Source organism: Hermetia illucens, chromosome 6, assembly GCF_905115235.1.
Source record: "Hermetia illucens chromosome 6, iHerIll2.2.curated.20191125, whole genome shotgun sequence".
In the NCBI taxonomy this organism is placed as follows: domain Eukaryota; kingdom Metazoa; phylum Arthropoda; class Insecta; order Diptera; family Stratiomyidae; genus Hermetia; species Hermetia illucens.
In genome coordinates this window covers 69,040,972-69,066,037 of record NC_051854.1, presented here as the reverse complement: position 1 = coordinate 69,066,037, position 25,066 = coordinate 69,040,972, and positions in this window count along the sequence as shown.

Sequence of the window (25,066 nt, the reverse complement as noted above, 5' to 3'; positions counted from 1 at the left end):
AGCATAAATTGGTTTTCGTTCATGCATTCCAGCCCAGCTATCTCTCGAGTTGGAAAATCAACTCTTTCAGCAAGCCTTTACGTCGAATCATACCATCATTTCGTCCTCACCCATCCTCTCAATGCGTTGCAGCCTCTCTATTACTTCATAGGAGTTAGCCACGGAATACTTACTATTCATCGTCCCAAGGGCTTGGCACTCATTGATCAACCACTTGGTGATCTTATACGTCAGTGAGTTCGAGTCCGCAATGATATCTCGCATCTCATCCCCTTCCTTATGCATTTTCAGTTGACATCTGATTTTTAGAAGCGGAGGATTAAGCATTCGGGAATACCGCACTAGCTTCCTACAATGCTCGATCGACCCTTTTGATAGATTCAGGAAGAGGATTGTTCCGAAATTCAAGGAAGTTTCCACCCTCCAATTGCAGAAAAACAGTCTGGTCATATTTTGTCCATAATGACATAATGATATTCCCTTGTCCGCCTTGAGAAAGTATACCAGTTTATTACGAAGTTCGTGCAAATATTTCACTTTTTCGGATAGTTGAAGGGTTGTACTCCTTATCTCTGGAAGGCAAAGACCATTCAGTTGCTTCGCTTTTGTAAATAATCAGCCCTCTGCATCCTCTAGATATCATCATATTTGGTAGTGTAGCAACGCCCATGTCCTCATTCCCAAGAAACGTTGCCTTCTTTCACAGTGCTTCCGTTGACGTCACCTAGGAGCCCTCCTAAGTTCACGGTATCCGGGCTGTATGCATCTCTTTTCACATACCGGCGTTACATTAGTTGCGTCCTCATTACCAGCTTCTCTTTCTTCCGTTTTCCCGGGTACAGGCGGAGGATAAGGTTCTGACAGTCAAGCCTGTAGACTCTTCTCCTTTGCGGGTAAAGTTTCCTTCTGCCGAGCGTTCCTCTCCCGTATTTTGGAAGAGTTAGGCAACAATGTCACCGACATGCCGCCGTAGTCAGGTTTCCAGTTCTTCTCATTAAGAGAGTTGCTGTACTATTCTTTCTGGTTGACCGTGCCGTAGACACCGAGTGTAGGTTTTCCATTGAAGTAGACAGCCTTCCACAGATTTCTCCGTGGGGGAACATGAAAAAGGTGAGGCCTCCAAAATCAGTGCCTCGGCCATGACCTGATTTCTTAAATTCACGGGTGGATTCGCAGTCTGTGACTTCTTAAAGCTTGTAGAATTACATTCCTTTGTTTCCATCTTCATGTGTTTTTGAACACCCTTAGTGTAGTAGTAAACCACCACGAGCTCCCCCACCACGACATGGTGGTGTCCGTGGGGCAGGCAGACTCCAAAAAGCGTGGCATCTGGCGCCTTTTTATAGATGGGTACTCCAATGGGTTATCGCCTGTATTTCTGAAGCGAAACCATAAAAAAAAAGATTTTATGTTTTACCGAAAGTCTGCCTAGATGCGATTAAAGACATATAAGGCATACATATGTAGTCGTATTTGATTTGGGGTTGTAGAATCTTACGCTGTTGTTCATTAAAGTTATATTCTGGATAATGTCTTCGAGTGCAATTGCCATTTCTTCACAAAGTCTTTTCCTCTAGTTCAAAAACTCGCCAATCGTGGGAATCTCTTCACCCCAACGAATTGAAATCAATAAATTTCGTCAGGAGGAGTTTGCTCCTGATAATTTAATATGGGCCTATCAGCAACAAAATGAATTTGTTTGCCAAACTTAAGCCAGTTCGTTCGTTTATAATAGACGAGAAGTGCCTCAATAAAAAATTAAATGCTTCCGCAACCTGTGAACATATCTTTTGTATCCTCATTTCACTATGACCTTACATTATAAATGAATTGATTCAACAGAAGAGTGATGTGACATCGCTAATCAATTTTCACTATCCGCCGGCCAATCATGCCGTCCCATCCACTACACAGCATTTATGAACACGACACGAATTAAAAGCTTTTGCACTTAACTGGCTGATTTACATGCCCAGGTGACCACACTAAATCATCGGAGTCACATATCAGCCAACAAGTTCACTCGCTGACAATAAAATTGTCATTTCGTGATAAATAATTCGACGCTTAACACAAAAAGTCACTCACCGGCTATTGATAGTTGATTATCTGTTTGACATTTTCATGTTGGACCTGGTCCCCTGGCGCTTGGTTAGGAGCGGGTTGGGAGCCATGAATGGGCTTCAAACCCCCCGGGGCACGCAACGATGAGCGGCGATTGGTAAATGTCATGGCACAAACCACGTCGTTTACAATTTATTCACCCTCAAGCCGGGTGGTATGAACTTTACTTCCACGTAAAAATGGAGACCAATTATGTAGTTTTTGGTGTACGCAGTGTTACATAAATACATACGTGAACATATCTAGGTACTTTCATGATACTATAGAGCTTGGTCCTGATCACCAAAATAATGGATGGAGCTGAAATTCAATTAGCACTCACTCAACGGACCAGGAAAGGAGCATTCATTCCCGGAAAGGGTGCAGCCACGCGGGAGCTTATTTCGGACATATCACATCCACTATTCTTTATGGCTTATGCGGGTGGTGTCATAGCATGACCGCTGGAATTATATGTTGTTCCTTTGCAGGTGTCTTCTATTAGTAAAGCAATAGGGGCTACCGTTTAGGCAGAAGTATCTACAAATGGTTATTATGGTAAGCTCTCAAGTAAACTTGGGTTAGCTAAATAGATGATCCTTGCCTGACTGATTGGATGTCTTCCTGAAACTTCCTTCAAAATAGGCGAAAATCTATGCATTCGCGGCAACTCTGATTCCTATTCCAGTCCATATACAGTCTCTTCCCATACTACGTGTCCCACCGGAGGTTTAGTTATCAATTTTTAACTCACTATCAGGAAGTGGGTAATAACGAAAACATAGTTATGACACCACGGAAAGGAGCTTCCATTTTCAAGAGATGGGATCCAGCTATGGGGTGAATTGAACTAGTGCAACCCCTTTCGTTTAACTCCCGGGAAACTTTGATTGAGTAGACCCTTTGGAATTAACGTGTCGTCATTGTTATCGTCCTCATCGTTGCACCCTAGATATGGAAGCAATTCACCCCCTCAACTGTGCCGCGTAACAAAATACTTTGAAACAGGGTAGATTTACGTGGCTATATACACCCCTGCATGATACGGTGAACGTACACTTGCTTAAGGGATTTTGTATAAACCATTGTTGGCTGTGGAGGGTTTCATTGTGGCGGTTTTTGTGGTAAGATCTTCTGGCCATATTACTTTTATTGAGGGTGTAATTTAATGAGACCGCAAATGTTCGGTCTTGGTCGAAATTGATTGAATGATTGAGGTTGATGACGGGTTTAACATGTGAAATATGTGAATATGTGCAAAGTCGGGTATAGAACGGATGTAAAAGTCATATTCATATCATTTAGTGAATGAGATATTTTTTTCTGCACTTGTTTCGAATCGGAGGCTATAATTATTAGGGAGGAGTTTTATGCATGCGAGTAACTAAGGAAAATGCCGAAGTATATGTACACACACTTCTACCTCAATAAAAAAGTACGTAAGATCGCCCAATGTTCCCTCACAAAGACCCAGGAGTCAATTAAGAATAATAGAGGTAAATTTCGAAAATAGTCGATTCGATGGGCAGAGATAAAAAACCAAAAATGAAAATAAAAGGGTTTTACTTATTTACTTACTTATAATACTTAAAAATGATTTTCATTCTGAAGTGATAGTTCTTTACTTACTGAAGGAAACTACGTTTATACGTAATGTTCAGCTTCATCTAAACAAAGGAATGAGTCCGCCGACTTTTCTCGGATGAATAGCTATTTCTGTGCCATTCTTCAAAATCGAATGGGGCTCAACACATAGATAGGCGATAGAGCAGAAAATCTTTTGAAAGTTTTTCAAAAGTTCAAAATAAAGATCGAAGATCGAAAAAAGACACCTTTAGAAGCAAGAAAATCGTACAAAGATACTTCGGATTATACATCCTAGACTGAGCACGGAAGTAAATCTGCTGTCCATCGAGAAAGAGAACCTGGGCGACCAACACCTGTCCTAATATTGAGCAAAACACAAGTAAGTGCCATGTAAAAGGAGGAGAACAATACTTTGACATTGGACAGGGACTCCAAACAATAATGGGGCCCATGAGCACTACAATAACCCAGATAAACCTCTACTTTGTCAAAGCTGTATCTGCAATAATTAGAAAGGTATTTTCCAAAGACAACATTGGTATAGTGCTGACTCAATAAGCTCGGGCGTATCCGTGGCAGATTTGTGGTCTGGAAGGAGGAAGTATCCGGGTAATTTGGGATTCCTCCTATGAAAAACTGAAAGCTTGTGTTCTCATCATTCTTAAATCTCTGGCTCATGTTGAGGTGGGCGGTGATATCAAGAACTAGACACAGTTGTAATGGACGCATATGATTTCAGCTTTCCAGCTAAGACAATGCAATCACGTACCTTGGTTGAACAGGAACATACCTGCAATGAGAATGGATGGTGGAAAACTCTTCAAACGGGTGAAGAAAAACGAAAATTGGCGGAAGTTCAACATTGCACTAATGACGTACAGTGATGCGGTCAGAGTAGAGCGAAACCATTTCAGGAACGTCTGAATCGTCTTAGGATCTCTCCTAATGGTGGTTGAGGGCAACATAGCTTTTTCTAGGGTAGGGTAGGTGAATGCATTTACGTTCAGAGTGTTGGACTCCCGCAACGGTAATCCCATAACGTCGGACTATCAACCAAATATCTCCCCATTTTCAGAGGGCTACTCTGGAACCATGTCTTTTGGCTGGCCCCCAAGCTTTCCCGCCTTTGTTGAGACAAATTCTCAAGGATAGTCTGTGGGAGTAGGTCTTTCACTATATATTTGTATCAACTTCATTTCTTTACTGCATTCAAGGCTCTCCTAAATTTTGGGCAGTTGCTGCTCCCAGCAAAGTGCCGACAGTCCCCTCGCAAAGCATGCATTCGCGCTCAGCGTTGGACTTCGTGAACATATCAGCTTCTTGCCCACATTTTTTGCATCTTTTTGACCTGTCATAGTCATCGGTGCATTTTGCTGCTATGTGACCAAATTCGAGGCATTTAGAGTAGCGTTTGAGGGACACATGCTTCCTGAGTCGACAAACGACCCAACCTATTTTTGCTTTAGCTGCCGCCAGCAGTTTGAATGCTGAGTTATAAGGCGGTACAGGTTTGCGATTCGTTGCACAGTCACGTGCGCGGGAAAAGCTGGACGAATCTCTGGTACAACAAGGGGCGGTAAGATGTACTCGCCCCGCCGTTATTTCATAGCAGGAGCAGATAATGAAGAGGTTCATTTCTTTGGTCCACTTCATCCGCTGTCTACACGAACTTGCTGAAGTGGTCGCCACAGATGGTGGTGAAACAGCTGCAGCAGGCGGAGCAATGTTACTGGTCGTCGTGGCGCCTAGACATCGAACCGCCCCACGACTAGCGGTTCCGACGCCGTGCTGTTCATTACGGGAGCCCTACCAAGTCACCAAGTCACACGAAACTCGCCGGTTATACGTACCGGACCTTAAATTCCTTCTTCTGCCAGGTGTGGGGATAGCTTCCTCACTGAGTAATCTGCAAGACTGCAAAGTTCCTGGACTTTCGTCACGTACCCCTTAAGACGATGCGGTGCTATCCCTCCATCCATCCCTCTTGTTTTGACAACCGAGCTTGGGACCGGCTACGGGGACTCCGTGAATTCAGGCTGTAATCTTCTTTTATGCATCGCAATTTTCCTTCCGCCAACCTGGATTTATGCTTCCTTGGTTCCTTTTTTGGAACGTTACCTCCCTTGCGTCGATTGGAGCTAGCGCCACTGTTTCCACGACTTTGCACACTTTGTTTGTCTTCCCCTTTTCCGATGCATTTGCCTTTCGCGTCCTGTGAGTTTCCAGTTGAATTGTCCGCATCCTCTCTAGTCCTCTTTTCAGGCTTACCACCCTTCGGATTTTGAGGGGTCGTAACCGGTGTTGCCTGCTTGCTTTCTTCGAGGTATTTTTCCTGGGCACTATGGTACACTACATGAGTGACTCAGACCATGTTTTTGATTTGAACAACTCTATTATGTTCCCTCCGAGTAGGGTGAAAGATGATTCGTCCGTGTTCTGACACTGCTCCTCTGCTTAGTTCTCCTACTGGTCACTTCCGTACTTATCAACCTTCCGGAAAATTCTCTCATTTCCTTTCTTTGATAATGTTGACTTTAAGGGGATTGCATGATCGTTGAGCGTCTCCTAAATGGATTAAGCACTAGGTCGTTTTAGTTCTCCGGACCGGGTGTAGTTCCATCCTGTGAGCTGATGGAAGGTCAGTCTGTGAAGCAACTTTCCGTATTTTGGGGCGGGCGTTCTCGTGAGCAATGGATATCGACGGCCTGAAGTTCGCTTTCTCACCCCCAAAGATGATACTGAGGTTCCGAGTCCTTGCACTGTAAAGCTTTCTTTCTTTTCTCCTTCCATATTGGCTTCTTATCTGGATGTCCTTCTCATAGCCATTTTTGCCCACGAGTGAGTATTTTCTCCCACCTAATCGACTTACGCATAAACATGACCATACACGCAACCTCCAAATCCGTAAAAGTGCATATTCATGCGTGAGCATTCCCACAGGTCGTCTGTCTGTATTTCGCACCCGATTTATTTGGAAACGGTTAAGGTTATTGTTACGAAGTTTGGTGAGAACCTGCGGTCTATGATTCTACTTACATGCGAGAAATGGAGCCATTTGCTTTCTTACTCTGGGTGTCCTTCTCATAGCCGTTTTTGTCCACGGGTGGGTGTTTTCTCCCACCTACCCGACCTACGCATAAACATGCCATATGGGCATTCGCAAGCTCCAAACTATATAGCCATATGGAAACATTTCCCCAGGTCGTCTGTCTGTAAGTGTTTCGCACCCGATTTATTTGCAAATGGTTAAGGCTATTGTCACGAAATGTGGTGAGAACCTGTGGTCTATGATTCCACTTACATGCGGGAAGTGGAGCCATTTTATGTTGAACTTAAAGGGGGGCTCCCCATAAATGTAATCGGGGGTGTACATTTTTTCACAGAATATGGTCATGCGGGGTATGAAATGAAGGAGCCCGACTTTAGCTTTTCGAAACTGGTCTCTGATATTAGGTGGGAGATAGGGGAGTGAGGGCTTAAAATGTATGCCCCTAAAAGTATAACAGGTCCCGTTCTCAGAATCTATCTAACAAAACCATTGCGCCTATACAAAATACACAATTTCGGAAAGTTTTATAAAAATACCACTACTATTAACAAAGTTATAGGAGGTCAAAATATTGTATTTCATGTGAATTTACCGCAATCGAAGGGTTGTATGACGCCATGATCACATAAAGTGAACTCATATGAACTTTTAGCTCTGTACGAATGGTAAAACGTGCACAGAAAATTTCTCACTCAAAATGAACACAAAATGTTCACACCCCAAATGTCCAGTTTACGGTATTCCGACTTGTTTGTACCTCCCTATTATCAGTTCAGTGCTATCCACGTTAAATTGGATTTTTAACTATGCACTCACGGAACACTCATGGACTCGTCGTTCCTCACACACGGAAATTTAAAATCGTTTCTACCTGTGAGAGTCTAGCTTCCGGTTTTCCGGCTTGTTTTAGAACAATTAGATTAAAATTGATCACCACTCTTTAAAAATTTGGTATTTAATTCAATGTAAATTAACGAAAATAGTATAAACGAAAAAATGCGATTCAATGTTAAAACATAAAATTCTCAGTAAAGGGCTGGAATTATGTGAATAATTTATTAGTGTTAAGAATTTAAATGTATTTGAAGAGGCTGTCTGAGGGACGACCAATTTCCTCTTCCGATATTAAGTAACAGAACAAATAGGTCTGTGAACCCGAAAAGTACAGGGAGCAACCGCACCAGGCGCGGACGTTTTACAAACAAGTTAACAGGATGAAGCCACTACCCACATTACCCACCTCGATGCACATCCTGCCGGGACTGATTTCCGACAGAATGGGCATATTGGTGCGATGGGTTGAGGTGAGGTGAGATGAATACCGAACAACCAGAACATCGGCGAGTTGGAGGTCCCGTCTACTGAAGACGACGGACAAATACTTCCACCACCAAGTTTGGGAGAAACAGTTCATGCAATTCATCGGCTAAGAAATCATAAGTCGCCAAGAGCCGATGGAATTACAGCCGAATTGGTTGAATATGTAGGCGACCAGTTACACCAAGTGGTTCATCAACTGTGGCAGATATCACACAGTGCAGCAATTATAGAGGTATCACGTTGCTGAGTACCATCTATAAGATATTCTCCGCTATCTTGCTAGACCGGATAGCCCCATACGCCCAGAACATCATTGGCCCATACCAAAGAGGCTTCACTCCAGGCAACTCAGCAACCGATCAGATTTTCTCTCTGCGGCAAGCGATGTAAAAACTGTTGAAATATGGACACCAGTTACATCATTTCGTCATCGACAGCCGCCTATGATAACATAGCCAGGATAGAACTGTACACGGCCATGAGGGAATTTGGTATCCCCACGAAATTAATAAGGCTGACTAGGCTGACCTTGACCAATGTGCGAAGCCATATAAAAGCAGCAGGGTCACTCTCAAGACCATTCGACATCAACAACGATCTACGAAAAGGGGGTGCCCTATCATGCGTCCTCTTTAACCTGGTCCTCGAGAAAATGATCCGTGATGCTGAGGTAAATGCAAGAGTTACGATCCTCCTTAAGCCCACCCAACTACTGACCTATGCTGACGATATCGACATCAAGGGAAGAACCACTCGAGACGTACAAACTGCCTTCATCCAGATTGAGTAGGCGGCGATTCACGCGAGATCTTGGGCTACACATCAATGAAGGCAAGACAAAATACATGGTGGCAACGTCAGCACCAAAAACCAATCAACCAACAGCATGGAACCGCACTAGTCAAACGGGAAGAATAAAGACAGAAAACTACAACTTTGTGACCGTTGATAATTTCTCCTATCTGGGGTCGAAGATCACTACCGATAACAGTTACGAGGATGAAATCCACGCACGGTTATTGAAATTCAACAGAGCCTATTTCAGCTTACAGAAACTGTTCCGTTCGAAACGTCTCACCATAGTGTCAAAGCTCTTACTGTACAAGACAATGATCTTACCAGCCCTCATGTTTTCCTCGGAGAAAAATGGGGAACCCTTGGCCGCGTTCGAGAGAAGAATCCTCCCAAGAATTTTTGGTTCCCTACATGAGGATGGACGATTCGGTAACCTACATAACGACGAAATCTATGAGCCATGACCGTCAGGTTGTGGATAAAATCCGGCTCAATAAATTACGGTGGGCGGGTCACTTAATGCGTATGGATGAGAATGATCCAGCCCGGAAAGTCTATAACGGTAATATATATGGTAGGAAAAAAGACGAGGCAGACCCTGCCTGAGATGGAACGATGGCGTAGGTGAGGACGCCAGACAGCTTTTAGGAATATCGAATTGGTGGACCTCAGTGCAAAACCAGGATGTCTGGAGTTCCTTATTTAGGCAGGCCTAAACCGGATACCGGTTGTTGCGCCGTTGATGATGGTGATGATATTAAGTAATATAAGCTTTACTTAACATCTACATAGGACCTGCCATATGCTTTGCTGCCGGTGGGCTTTATTTTCCTACGAAGCGGAATTTTCCAGAAGTTACAGTTCGCGCATAAGCTTCTTCCGTCTGCGTCGCTTGAGAGCAAACTAGACGTATCGCACTAGAACAGAACATTATGGAAGTTCTTTCAATACCTGATTATTTTGTAGCTCCATATATGTGCAAACATATTTTGCAATAGTGTTGAATTTTATAACAGTTTACCTGGCCGACTATAATTAACCTATAAAATTAATTGGATTGAATCACGTTCAGTAAAACTGAAAATTTTGATTAGCCAAATGCAGGTAATTTTTTTAGTTGATCTCCTTTCTCTTCACACTATCTATTTGCTGAAATACGTAAATACTCCACAGTATGAACTGAAGTAATTTTATCTGAGCAAATTTCATCATAGTAACACCATTCCCAGATGATCGCTATTTGCGGTGTATCCACAAAATTATGTAATTACATTTTCAGAATAGTAGAAAATGTTGAAGTGAATATCGCCTTTAACAATTCGATTGTGCATATGTACAGATAAGATGTAGTTTTTAGAGCTGTGCCTTTGTAAAAGGTGATCTTCTTAGTTGAGAAGACTTATATGTACAAAGTCGGCGTTGAAATATGCACGTCGCATGCAATTGGCCTGAATCAGAAATCAAGGTAGACGCTCGTATCAAAGTTTTCCCATTCTGCGTTCTATGAGAACATATTGCTCCCCTTCCGTCGATACCTCCAGATCATTAGTCCATTTATATCATTTTCCACCTCCAGCATTACTAAACTGTTTCCCTCGATAAATCTTAAACGGTCCACACATATCATTCCGGACAGCGCGAGCTTCTCCCAAAAAAAGCTGACCTCTCCAAATCATGATTATAAATGGTAGCACAATTAATCACGAAACAACTCAATTACCAGAAAGATTTAATTTATTGCCAGAATCATTATCGTTCTTACAAGAGTCCGTCTGTCGGTCCGGTTACTGAGTTCACCACATTGAAGGCGGACCGCTTGCGAGGAAGATGAACTCAATCTCAAGAAAAAAAGTTAATCACCACCAATTCCGATTGCTTGCGTGCAATTCTTTCACAAATGGAGTTAAGCGCGGTCCTGGGCAGAAGACCTCTTACCTGTACGTTCGATATCCATTGACACTTCATGTTTGACAGGTTAATAAGCCGAACGGAATGTTTGATTGATGAAAACTTTGGCATTCCGACATATTCAAATCTATGCTTTGCTGAAAAATGACCCTCCAAACATTCCTCGTGTTCCGAGAAGGAATCAATACAAATGGATCTCGTGGAGAATATCCGTGGACGAGGTTGTTTCACATCGGAATAACAATATCAAGACCTATTCGAGCACTCGAGGGAAGAATCATGTAGTTAACATTATTTAAACATACCCTCGCTGACCTCTATCGACTTTAAGCCCTAAATCGGCCTTTCAGGTTTTTTTTTCCACTCGCTCATAAAAAACCGTCAAATTAACGCCAGAGAGAGATAATCGCTAGATTATTAATGGTCTTTATGAAGTGTTTATATTTTATCTGCGGGACGCTTTTCTGGAAGCCATGCATTTTTCAAGAATTATTTACCAGTTTTCGATTAACAGCCATTCGTAATCGGGTGCATGTGGAGAGTTCCCGTCGATAATCAATAGAAGACTAGGTAGTTAGGTATCTTGTAAGATAAGAATTAACCATAATAAACGAATCTTCGATTTTTCTTTGAAATCCATTTCGGGTTGTACATCCTGTACACTTCTTTACTGTCAATTCTACAAACAGTATAAGGAGAGCAATTTTTAATTTGTTAAATAGATAACAAGGAACTCGAACGGAACGAAAATGTCACTGAAGTGTCCTGTCGCCACGTGCTTGGTCGATTCTATACTAACCAAGCAGCCCCCCTCACGTTGTTCACAAAATTATCACCTGCGATTTCGCTAGACTTGTGCGATATCCTCTGTTCGTATTTCAGGTTCTCAGCAGTCCCACACCTTGACTCCAGGACAAGAACTTTGTGAATGACGTGAGAAGGACGGAAATGCAAAGAGAACCCCACATTCCCGAGCCTAACTAGAATAAGGACGAACCACCACTTCAGTGAAGTTGCCTCAATTCTTGATTAGAATTAGGGGTATAGTTATATTTTTTCACTTAAAATCACATTTATTTTAATTAAAACATTTTACGTTTGTAATTTTTAATTAGTTTGTTAAAAACTATAAAACTAGATTTTAAAAATCCGGAGTTTTTCAGTCCTCGAATTCTTCTGATTTCTCGTTCATTCAATTATTTTCTAAAACTTCTTTAAAAATCAATTAAGCCGTCCGTCCGTCCGTCCTGCTCCTTCAACTTGGCTTCGTGGCAGGCCGCGTCCTTTTCCGGTTCGCCCGGTATCACTCCATCACTGCACTCTGCATCTCATCTTGGACTTGGCAGCGACGTCCAAACTAAGCGAGTGCTCCCCACGCTCGAGTACCTTATAGGGGCCCTGGTATGATGGCTGTAGCAGCTGGTGAAGGGCATTAGTCCTCACCAGAACGTGGGTACAGACTTCAAGTTCCCCAGGTGTTTGGATCGTCGGCTGGGTGTGAAGAGATGACGGAGGTGGCTTAAATTTGGAGGCGACCTCTCTTAGTAGGCGCAACAATTCGATCAAGACCGTCTCTTTTGTCGGGGACCATGTCTCCAGGGTACAGGGAGAACCTTCTCCCTGTACACAAGCTCAGTAAAGCTGATAGCAAACTCTTCGCGGACGGCTGTATGGAGGCCAAGCAGAACGAAAGGCAAGACCTGCCACCAGGACAGCTCATCGCGCGCCATAATGGTTGCTTCAGAGTCGGATGTCTACGTTCTAGCATCCCATTAGACAGCGGATGGTATGCAATTATCCGCTGGCCCAGGAGCTGGTCTGTGATGATGACGGGAGGAACACTAGAGCGTGGAATCCACTCTCGACAGAGGGCCTGAGCCCATAACTGTGCTGTTATGTCCTTCAGAGGCATTGCTACAGGCCACTGCGTAAACCGATTAGTGATCGTGAGGCAATATTTGCAGCGGTGCGAGTCTCGCAAAAGGCCTATAATGTCGAGGTGTATAGTGTTCCTTAAGCCCTGTGGAATATACTTACTTCTTTCCAAGTATGTACAGTGACTTTTAACCTTTGGCATGCAATGCACTCTCTGGGCCAAGAGTTCACGTCCTGCCTGGAGACTAGCCAATTGTTGAGTTGTCCAAATGCCAGGATTCGCAAGATCGTGTACCGAGCGAAACACTTCCTTCTGAAAAGCAGCCGGAAAATATGGCCTAGGTCACTTATCAGATATCTCACAATAGATAGAGGATTCTGAGGCGAAGATAGGGAACTCCTTCAACTTGAATTTGAAATCGGATTGCAGGCTCAGAAGAGCTGCTTCATCTTTCTAGGCCAGAGCGTATGCCAAAAAATCGACTGCGGCTAGGATGTTGATCTCTTGGATCCGAGACAAAGCGTCAGCCACTAAATTGTCTTTACCGGACACATGCTGAATGTCGGATGTGAACTGGCTGTGGTAAGCTAAGTGGCAAAGTTGGCGAGGGGGCGCTTAGTCGGGCTTTTGCCGTAAAGCAAAAGTCAGAGGCTCACGGCCCGTGAACAAAGTGAATGGGGCGCCTTCAAGAGAATATCGGAGCGCTTAATTCTCTCAGATTGGCGACTATAATTCGCCATCCAAGGCACTGTAATTCCTTTGAGGATTCAACTGTTTCGAGGAGAAACCCAACGGTTGCATTGGTTGACTCATCCTTTGGTGAAGAGCAATGCTTACTTCTGTGTCTGAGGCATCAACGAAAGTGGCTGGAAGTGCATCTTGGTTTCAAATGTTTAGATGGTTTCTGGAGACCATACAACCACTCACGAATCCTTGGTATTAGGACCAGACAGCAAGGCTGATGGTGAGCGGCTTTGGGCAGGAAACGACGGTATAAGTTTACCATGCCCAAGGACCTTCTAAGGTCTTTGATCATATTTGACAGCAGAAAGCTTCCAATGGCTTGCACTTTGCTTGAGTCGGTTTGAATGTCGTTAGTTGTGATGGATAAACCTAGAAATTTCACTTGCTGCTTTAGAAACTTGCATTTGTCAATGACCAGAATCACGCCATTTTCAAGGAGACATTGAAAAATGCACTCAAGATGTGCCAAATGCTCGGATTCGGTGTAAGAAGTAGTCGAAACAGAAGTCTAAGTTTAGCAGAATAGAGTGGATTAATCTCTGGAAGGTTTGTGCTGCATTGTACAGGCCAAGATTCATCCGTGTGAATTCGAAGAATCCAACAGGTGTGTGTTGTCTTTGGAATACCTTCGGGGGCTACAGGGATTTTTTAATCAAACTGAGATTTGTTATGTTGTTGCCGTGCGTCTCCCCTCTAAGAAATCGAAGACTCCAGCGACGAGTAACGCGGAAGTACCAATTGTCGCAATCAAACCTAATGAGATCTTGTTTTGAACAATTGTAGATCTTGCTGGAACGACACTATCGCACCCACAAATACATGTAAATACTTGCTCAGAATGATTTATACTTATCGGTATTATCCTCGAATAAATTTCACTTCACTTCACACATTATTTTTTTCTTAGTCGAAATCAGTTAAACCACGACACGTGGACTCTCCACGACGGCTGGAGCAAAGGAGAACGGTTGGTTTGCCATGCTGTCTCTTTGTCTCCAACTAACGGAGCGAGTATCAATCACTGAGAGCGTCGGTGGCGTCATCTATCCGCTCGCATTAACAACATTTTAAATAAATTTCAAATGTTGTTAGCCCTGCTGCGCCACATCACTCCGCCCCCAAATGAAACCTAGGGGTTTCAGCGACCTATTCCGGCGCTGCGTTCTCCATCACTCCGCGAAGCGAACGTGACGTTGCCTTGGGGCGCACGCGGGCTTCAGCCTATACAAGAAGACCGCCTTTTTGTCTCCTCCGATCTCGAGCTGGAAGAAATGCTCTCCCCGCTCGAGAACACGGTGCTCACCTTAATATGGAGGCTGCAGCGGATTCCGGGCAGCACCCGTCCTGACCACGACGTGCGTGCACGAGTCCAGTTCCCTGGGAGCGCAGGTAGGTGCGGACGAGTGTCGAGTAGGAGGTGTGGCTTTGATGCGTCGAAGATTGTTCCTCAGCAGACGCAGCAATCTCGACTCTGTGAGACCCGATCTCTTGTTGAAGACCATATCACGACGGCTGGAACAGAAGAGACCGGTTGGTTTTCCATCCGGCCCCTTTGTCTCGAACCAACGGAACTTTTTCACCGCTGGCTCTCCCCTCTCGTGGTGAGTTCTAAAAAACCACGGAGAGCGCCGGCGACGTCATCTATCCGCTCGCATTAACCCCGCTGCGCCACAATTTGATGGTAGGCCTTGGCGAGATCGAAGGTCGAGAGGAAACGACCAAATAATGCTCAAAGTCTTAGAAGAGTGGAATGGGCTACCAGCCTGGAATCGTCTGAGCATTTAGGCGTCTATAATCTCCACAAGATCGCCATTCGTCATCGGGCTTGGTAACCAGATGGAGTGAAGATGAAAAATTGCTGTTGGAAGGTGTGCATATACCCTTCTTAAGTAGTTGTTCAACCTGTTTCCGCGCAACGGCGAGCTTGTGAGGTGGTAGAAGACGCACCTTCGAGAAGATTGGGAAACCAGTAATATTGACGTGGTGCTGACCATCATGCTTATCTGGCTGAGAAAGACTACATTAGGTAGTAATTTTGCGATATTTTTGGAGGTGTCTGCGAATGCGTGGATTGGAAGTCTGTGCTTAATATGGGGACATTGATGTCAGCCAAAATAAAGTGTCATGAAAAAGTCCCACGCAAGCCAAGACTCACGTCTATAGTATTATACTTTTCTATAGCCGTAAGTTGCAACGGGCATGGAGTTTGCTACCGCTAATTTTAACTCCTGGGAAAATAATCGGCGTCTGGAGACGGGCAAGACCGAGACTTCCGAGCTGATAGACGTCGCCGTGTCCCCAGCGAGCTCAGTTATTTGGAGTCGCGTTAAAATTGCAAGGGGTGGTACATTTCGTGGCAAACCTGCGGTGGTGCCAGTAGAGGCCGGAATGCAATATAGAACGCGGCCCGCGGCTACCCAAACGCCCATTTCTCGAGTTTGAGAACGTTCTGCCGAACGCGAAGCATCCAACGCCGCCGTCAGAGTGGCCACATTGTTCGTAGACGCCGCCAGTTGTCTTTGAACTTCTGTCACTTCGGCGGATTCGTGAGACCCCTTCGTGATCACGGGGCACGCGTACATCTTGTATATTTTATCCGTAGTCGAGGCCAACACTTCAAGAAAATCGTTGTCTCCACACACTGGGGTGGCGTGCGTGCCTCCGGAAATCGCTGGAGCCAGGAGGACTTTAGAAGCTCCGCACCGACATTATTCCCATCTACCTGTTTGATGTCCCGATTTTTCTGTCAACTACATTTTTGTATTTTGTAAACTTTAGAAACAAGTATTCGAAAAATTGAAAATTGAAAATTGATCTTGAGCTCCTGAAACCAGTCTTTGCGTCTCATAATTTCTTGGACTTCCACTCAACGTTCGCTTCCATGCATACTTTGAAATCCCTCCCGGTTCAGATAGTAATCAATCACACGACCTAAGTAGTCCCACGCTCTAAATATGATGACGTCCCACTGTTATTTTGAAGTGAAATTACGAACCGCAAACAATGAATTGTTCAACCACAAAAGACACAAACATATCACATTGATCATTTCTTGGCTCTTGAGAATCATTTCAGCTCGCCTCGCAGGAATCGAATGCCTCTCGACTTGAACAATACGCATCTCGACTACTTAACACAATACTATCGTCATCAGTTATGAAATGGAAGCTGTATCTTTCTAAAATATCATTTAATGCGCATTGTATAGTATGTTGGTCGTTGCGGCTGAGAGTGCCACAAGGGTCTTGTCTTCTACCCCCGCCGCCATGAAGTGCTTCTACGCAATATTCAATGCCGCGCCATTGAATAGCCAGGAAAGGTGACATCAGTATGGAAAAGAGGTCCTTTTTGTTTGAAAAAGTTTGATAGGATCTTTGAAAGGGAATTATCGATGGAAAATATTCTTCAAGAAAAATTAATAACTGTATGCATTTATGTATGGCCATATGCAACTGCTTCTTAAGGAGGGTGGCGAATCTTTTGGAAATTTGTAGCTATGAGTGGCCGAAATTGGTTAGTTTTGAGGGTCGTCTACTGATTGTAATCAAGATAGTATTCGATGCAAGTTGAGAAGTTCGTAGCCCAGTTTCAAAAGATGACGTATTTACAAGAAGATGTTTGGAAAATATTAAAATGCTTCCCACTTTCAGTTTCAAAGATTAGCCAGAGATTCAGAAGTATATTGGGCTTAAATTGAATACATTATTTTTGTTGTTTATAATGCAATTAGATCTTTTAGTATAACCTCCGCATTACATGCCACTAACTGAGGTGATTACCTAGTTTATAAACCGATATTTAGTATAAAGCAGAAATGAAGTGCATGTCACTGCTCACCATTTTTGAGGGCAAAAAACGAAGGATGTATCAAACTGATTTAGGTTTCTGCGTTGCTTATGACCAAGCACACTGACGCCATTTTATTATTTGGGCTTTATCATGAATGGAATCAAGGAGCCCTTGAATGATCTATTACCACCAGATTAGGGACATGCTAGAGAAGAATACCATCGAGGAATTTTACAGTCTAAGCAGATGCTAGCTGACATCCTGGCGATGTCATCGTTCTGACAAATTAGAAGAGGTGCCAAAGGGACTAGGATTGTGTAGGTTCTCGGATTTTAAAGCGAGAAAGAAATTGACGCTCTCAGAATGTTCGTGCAACATTCAAATGATTCGAACCAGCACTCGATTTATGTCCCGTCCTCTATGCGCGCGAGGTCAACTTATATAAACAACGAGTCTAGTGATCTCGGTCTCTCCTGCCATTAAACGCCCCATCAGTGAGCAAGTGCCGTGCACTAAATCGTTTCTTCTGGTTGTTATGCGTCAGGTCTCTAACCTAACATTAAGTGCAATCTTGAAAATGATAATCTTTTCGTACATTAAATAGTGCCCATTGTTAGACAGGTAACCCCTCCCCCCCTTGATTTTCAGGGGTGCCCGCGCTCCTCTCTAATTTACTGCGCTAAGTGCTCTGGGAACGAGCCACTCGCCCGCTATCTTTGCAATACGATTGTCGCCCGTCCTTAACGTATGACTTACCCACTGCCAGTTCCGTCTTCCAATCACATAGCCTACGGGAAAAAGGCGCGCATGCCGACCAGGTCATACGAAATAGTGTTAGAACAGCGTACTATGCTGTTACGTCGAAGAGAAGTTTTGATGAAGGTTTAAAACTTGTTAGGGACAGAGGGGGTCACTTTCCATGTGCTACCCCCATTTAGCGATGAAGAAAAAACATTAACACAGAACAGTTTCAACTTGATCTCGGAGTTGAAATAACTTCATTTCCAGTTTTCAGACAAGGCACCGATAAGAAAAAGAAATATTATCGGTACTAAAAACGTAACACCACCGGTCTACGTTTTGGAGCTCACGTGGCATTTTGCGTTATCGAATGATAAAAGCTATTAGTTTCTCCGGAATGCCCCTCCTGCATAGAACACTTCGATACACTCCTTATCCACACTATCGAAAGCTTTGCCGAAATCGTTGAAAAGCTGTTGAAACACTGTTCCAAAATGATCCGCTGTTTGTTGATATGGTCAATGCAGGGGGATCCGGGAAAACAGCCTACTGTTTGTCGATCAAGCTTTCGAGATGTTCTTTGATGCTTTCGAGTATTATTTTATCTATTATCTTTTCGACGGCAGAGAGGACGCAGATACCCTTCTGATTGGCACACCCAAAACGAGTGCGATTATTTGGTATCTTGACAATCATCCTCTTTTTTCACTATCTGGGAAAGTCTAGGATTCCCCGAAATTTCGAGTGGAAGTAGTAGATCTACAACAATTGCAGGTGCAGTGGTGGCTAATTCTGCGCCGAGACCGTCAAGCGCGGTGGTTTTACTTCGTTTGAGTGCATTGATGGGGAAATGTTTTCTATTCTGCTTGAAGGAACAGTTCGATCCGCATGTTACGGTAACTAGTGATTTCATCTAAGTGTTTCTAAAGATCAAATTATTTGAAATAATTAAGACTTGCTTCTTTCTATTCGCAAGTCACAGATAGCACTGATAAAGGAAACAAGTGATTCCAGAAATATCGGTATTTGCAAGATCAATAAATACCACTAGCAAATAGAAAAGAGCAAGTCTTAATTACTTCAAATAGTCATTTCAACGACAAGAGGAGGAGCTTCACCGGATGTATCACCATTAAGAACCATGGTAAGGTGTTCTTTCCACCTCTTCTTTTCGTCCATCGAAAGATTTGCGAACACATGCAAGCTTTTTCATGATGCGGTAAACACTTCTGAGAGCATTATGTTCAGCAGTATCTACTGCTTTTCTAAACAGAGCAATAACACATTTACATTTATCACGGCGTACGCGACTTTGAATTTCTAGGGTTTTCGCTCGGTATCGGAGTTGGAATGCATCACGCCGCTATCAGCAGCATCGGCCTTATTAGGACATGCGTACATAATTCGAGATCCCTGAACATGTCAGGCATGATTTTAGCGTGGTTGGTAGGTGGTGGCGGAATTGCTTTGGCATTGCCCTTGAGCAGACACAATAGCCCGGTAGCGTTTAGTCCCGATCTGATGTTGACAACAGGGTCGCTGGCAAGGTAAGGTGAAGTCTTCGCGATTGGCTGTTTGGAGGCTAAGAGGAGCGCGTGTCAGGATCTGCGGTCAAGAAGGGTCATCTTGGGCCATTATAGCGGCCTTCAGCATCCTGTGCGGGTGGTATGCGGTTGTCCGGTGGCGTTTAAAGCCGAGAAGTTTGCCCAATTCTGAGTAACGGGAAACCTCGAATTGCATTCCCTGATGGATCATTATAATTGCCTGCACACCAAAGCGTGGAATCCATTCTGGACAGAGGGCCTCTGCACAAAATTGTGCAGTAATGTCTTTCAGAAGTATCGCCTCAGGCCATCGCGTGGACTTAACGATTATTGTGAGCCAATATCTGAAACCGTGCGAGTTTCGCAAAGGGCCAATGATATCGAGGTGGATTGTGTGGAAGTGGTTGGTGGACCGATGAAACACATGTTTTGTAGTTTTGCACTTCTGGCATGCGATCCACTGTCTGGCCCAAGAATTAATATCCTTGTTCATAGACGGATAGAAATACCTTGCGCTGACTAGCCGATTCGTTGCCCGAATGCCTGTGTGAACGGCGTGAAATACATGTTTTCGGATTTCGCGGCATGCAACCACTGTCTGGCCCAAGAATTAATATCCTTGTTCATGGACGGATAGAAATACCTTGCGCTGACTAGCCGATTCGTTGCCCGAATGCCTGCGTGAACGGCGTGAAATACATGCTTTCGGATCACGATCATAGGTGTTGTTCTTGCTTTGTGCGCAATTCAGCTATTTGGAGAAAAAGCTCAACGGCTGCCAGATTTGATTCAGTTTTTGCTCAAGAACAGCACCTACAGCAATGTTTGAAGCATCGACTGATACGGTCAGGGGTGCACCTTGCTGATGTTGCTTGGTGGTCTCAAACATCTGGACAGCCTCTGGTAACCACTCAATTAGTGTCTAGTTTTCGGGGCATGGATGCAGGCGTTAAGGATCAATTGATGTTGGGCGGCCCTGGGCAAGGAACGACCATAGAAGTTTGACATGCCCAAAAACTTTTTCAGATTCTTAACAGTTTTTGAAGACGAAAAGTCCGAAATCGCTTGCACCTTGACTGGGTCCGGTTGGATGGGGGGGTAATCAGGTGCCCGAAGAATCTAACCTGCGACTGCAAGAATTTGCATCTTTCAACGTTGAGTACTAGAACGGCCTCAAGGAGACGTTGAAAAGGTTTTTTAAATGATCGGACTCAGAGAAAGACGCGACTAGAACATCATCCAAATATAGGAAATAGAAGTTGAGGTTTGGCAGGACAGAGTGAACGAATTTCTGAAAGATTTGGGCTACGTTGCACAGTCCAAAAGTCATCCTAGTGAACTCGAAGAGTCTGAAATATTGCCGTTTTCGGAATGTCTTCGGGACAGAGATCTGATGGTATGCCTTGACTAACTCAAAGGTCGAGAAAATGTGGCAGTTTGCTATAGAGTACGCAAAATTGTGGATTAGTGGGATGGAGTAATGGCCTGGAATCGTTTGAGCATTTAGACGTCTGCCGTCACAAGGTTTTCATTCGCCATTGTATTTAGGGATCATGTGAAGTGGCGAAGACCAACCACTCTCTGAAGGTCTGCAAATACCCTGCTTAAGAAGTTCTTTGAACTGTTTCTGCGTAACGCTTTTGCGTGGTAATGGACGTTCCCCAGAGGAAAATGGGGAACCAATGGTGTTGATCTGGTACTGAGCAACGTGCTTAATGGGCTCAGAAAGACTACGCTTGTTAGTGATGTTGCGGCGCAATGTCTTCAAAAACAATGGAAAGAGTGCTGGGTGAGCAGGATGAGATTTTTCCTGAAGACCAAGGGAAGTTGTGGGATCTATGAGGGACCTATTATGAATATTCACTAGCAAACCATAGTGGCACAGGAAATCGCACCCAAGATGGGTATACTGAAAACGTTCGTCGAAGTCTTGAACTCAAGCCATATGTGCGGATCGACAAAGAATTTTCTGTCGTTTGAATTATTACGGTGTCAACTTATGATGCCGGAATGCGGGAAGAACAGCCTGTATCGACCAGATAGTTGTGGCGGCTTAAGGGGGGATTGTCAGGCAACGTGGTGCTGCATTTCGGGAAGCAATCGCCAGAACTCCCTCCAAGTCTGATTTGATTGGTGAGAAATTGCGGGAGCTGGTACATATCTTAGTTTTTTTCAGCGAACTTACGATGGTCTGTGTGCTCTCCGGAAGCCTCGGCAACCACAGAGACTGTAGCAGCTCGATGTCTTTTAATTGCCTATAAGATCAGTCTTCGAGGACGCCGGAGACAAACTCAACTGCTTCCTTGTCTAGTCCGAATAGCACGTAATTAAAACGAATGCCTCCACTGTGATACCGACCAAAGTGAATTGGGCCTCCAGTTGGAGAAACCATGCCACCGTGCTTCGATGCCGTAGTTACTGAGGACATCGTTAGTAGAAACGAATAACCCAAGAGAGAAAACGCGCAAGTGGAATGAACGGAGTTCGAGAACCAAAGAAACAACAGAGCAGAGGAGAAGAAAGCAGTCCTGCGCCGTTTCTTGCGGCGTCCTCTTTTTTATGATATGATAAAGGGACAGTGTCGAATCTTACCGTCTGACGTTTTTTACTTTACAAAAAGAATAACAATTTAACCTATTCAATAATATAAACCATAAAGAAAAAAAAATTATTATCTGCTGAGGCGACGGTGTAATGTTTATAGTTCCGTTGCAAAGCGACTGGCTAGTGAAGTCACCTTCACCAATTTACCGCCTGCTGCAGCGAAGCACCGCTACTTTTGTTCATTGTCACAATTTGTGACGCCTGCGACGAGTGCGTCTGCTGATATTGCTGCTGCAAACTCGAATGATGCAAATTACTGGTATTACTTATAGATAAACTAATCTAATTGCGCTTTGGTATATTCCGCTGCGAATGTTGATAGCTAGTGGCGCTCGTTGGATTTTCTGGGGGCGCTGGATCCCCGAATATGCTTTGATACGTAATAATTGACGTAATTGCGGCGAGTGGGAATTGCAACAACGGTGGCGGAGTCTTTTGACAGTACGAATAGCCGACGAAAACAATTTTCGCTGTTAAAAATTCTTTTCGGTGTCATGGCCGCCACGATTCACACTTGCGCGCATCTGACACGCAAGTTACTCGCTTCGTCTCAAAAGGATGTATCTTGAGGTTCACTTACTCCTATAGCAATAAATAGGGGTCGTGAGCAGTAAATTACATGGACCCTTAATGAAAATAATATAGTAACAATAGTAATTAGTGGTGGGATGGAAAAGTCAGAAGTTTGTATTGCTTCACCAAATATGATACGGCTTACCCTCTTCATACTGCCCTATCTGCCTTTCAAATACTTTGAGAAGTTATAGTGTAAGGAGTGAGAGATTTTGGTGGCATGTCAGATACCATGCTAATCTGACAAACTATGGTTATATTGACGATTCTTTGGCTAAACTTGGTGTCTCGCGCTACTTTACTGATTTAATTAACGTTTCCTCTTAGGGATCTTTCTAGGATGGCCGAATCGTAATCAGACCATAAATACGAAGCAATATCAACCAGTGTCTGACAAAATTGTAAGTATTTTTTTTAATTTATCAATTTTACCTAAGTTGGGTAAATTTTCCAAGGGGGGGGGACTTAATTCAACTACAGCTGTCACTTAAAATTTACTTTCGAAAGGTTGGATGAAACTCCGGGGAGGAAACTATTTTGTATCAATCCTAAGGGTAATGATTTTTTCCAGTTTAGAATCTTATATGGTAAATAATCAGTTTTGCTTTTCTATCTTTTCTTCTTTTTCTGTAAATAGAATACTCTTCTCATAGCACTTGAGGCAAGCTCTATGAGAAAAACTAACTGGGCAAAGTTAAATAAGTGGCGGTGCAAGAAACTGTTCGTGTAAATTATGCTATTTATTTTGCTGCTTTAAAATAGCGCTTAAAACCTTACGAGAACGTTATACAAATTACGGTCTAATGTCTCCATTAAGTGCGACTCAATTTTAGCCTAAAATGAAAGCTAACATCAAAAAGTATCTTTATTAAAAGCCTCTTAGCGGATAAACATCTCTAAGATAATTCATCTTAATCCAGGGTTAAAGTTCAAAGTTGTACCTGTGTACAGGTACCAACTTTCGCACAACACTAATATAATAATTGGGTGTCTTATTGTGCAAACAATAGAGCATTACCTCTTAATCGCATCACTAAAGTGTCCGACAAACGTTCATCATGACAACGTTTCAAACAATAATTTGTCATAGAGTTGTGCCTAGAGAAGATCAAAACTCATAAACTAGATTCGGTACATGAACAGATCTAATGATGTTACCAAAAAAATTCGCTAGAGCAGAGGTAAACCTGTTATGATTTGCGTAATTGTCTCATTATAGAGCAGTTAGCTTGAGTGATGAAACCTTGCATCTCCTCTTTGAGCAAAAGATATGAAAGTAAGATAGAATGCGTAAAAGTTAGATTCAAGGACTATTTCAAATGCGTATTGAGAATAAAGAGGAAGCCGCAATCGCAAGTTGTAGTTTTACATTTTCTAACATTTGAAAATCCCCCAGTATTCACTACTAATTATTATCAGGAAGCAATGTCCTCGTGTGGTCTCCGTACATATAAGGACCACTTCTGTGCATCCACATTTTTCTGCTCTTCTTCGCCACAGAGTACAAAAGGCTCTTAATGCGACTATGCTGTATTATTCGATGTTTAAAGTTCATACGATCCTGTCAAGCTCTTCTTAACAGTTTTTCCATTACTGAAGGATAGTCCTTGAGTCGTCATATTCTTCTCTGTCTCAATTGCTTAGGCCCTTCTGAGTACAATACCTCTTATCCCATATGGAAGCGGCAATGTTAAACGGTTTAATAAACGAGAGTAACAGAATCATGCATAATCCTTTTTCAGGAAACACATTCTCTTTCATTAGTGGAAGGATACATTGTCAACTCTCGAGAATGGCTTTGTGTTCCTTGCTTTACAGTTTGTATGGAGACTGGGCGTCGATTTTTTCTGATGCTCTTTAACTGAAATAAATTTATGAATCAAAATCTGTGCCCATGGATGTTATCCGCAAACATATCCTACATTTACGTAAAGAGTTTGAATCCCATATTCACTTGGAGGACACCGGATTTGATCTTATCGTCATCGCTTTATTAGATTCATTTCCAAGTTAATCGGGTCCGGACTAAAGATCGCAAGTATAAAGAATTATTTTGGTCCAGCCTATTCTTTGCAAAATTGAACTACGAATTTTGTCAGCAAGTTTTTCATCAACCATGAAAATTGTGCATATTCCGCACTATATATATGTTGACAAGTATGCGTCAAGTGAAAGGACATCTAAGAATCATACTGTTGGCTGCGTTCGTTCCGCTCCTTCACACGATACACATATAAACCGCCATCATTACATTACGCAGCCTAAGATTCCCCCAGATAAGACAAATTCATTGGATGCAAAAAAGGTTTTTGTCCCATGTCCCTCAGATCCGGAAGATATTTTTCACAATCCTTTTTCTTATGCCAGCCTTTTTCATTCTTAGCAAAGTGAGGTTGTTCTCTTTTAACATAAAATGGATGCAAAAGTCACATA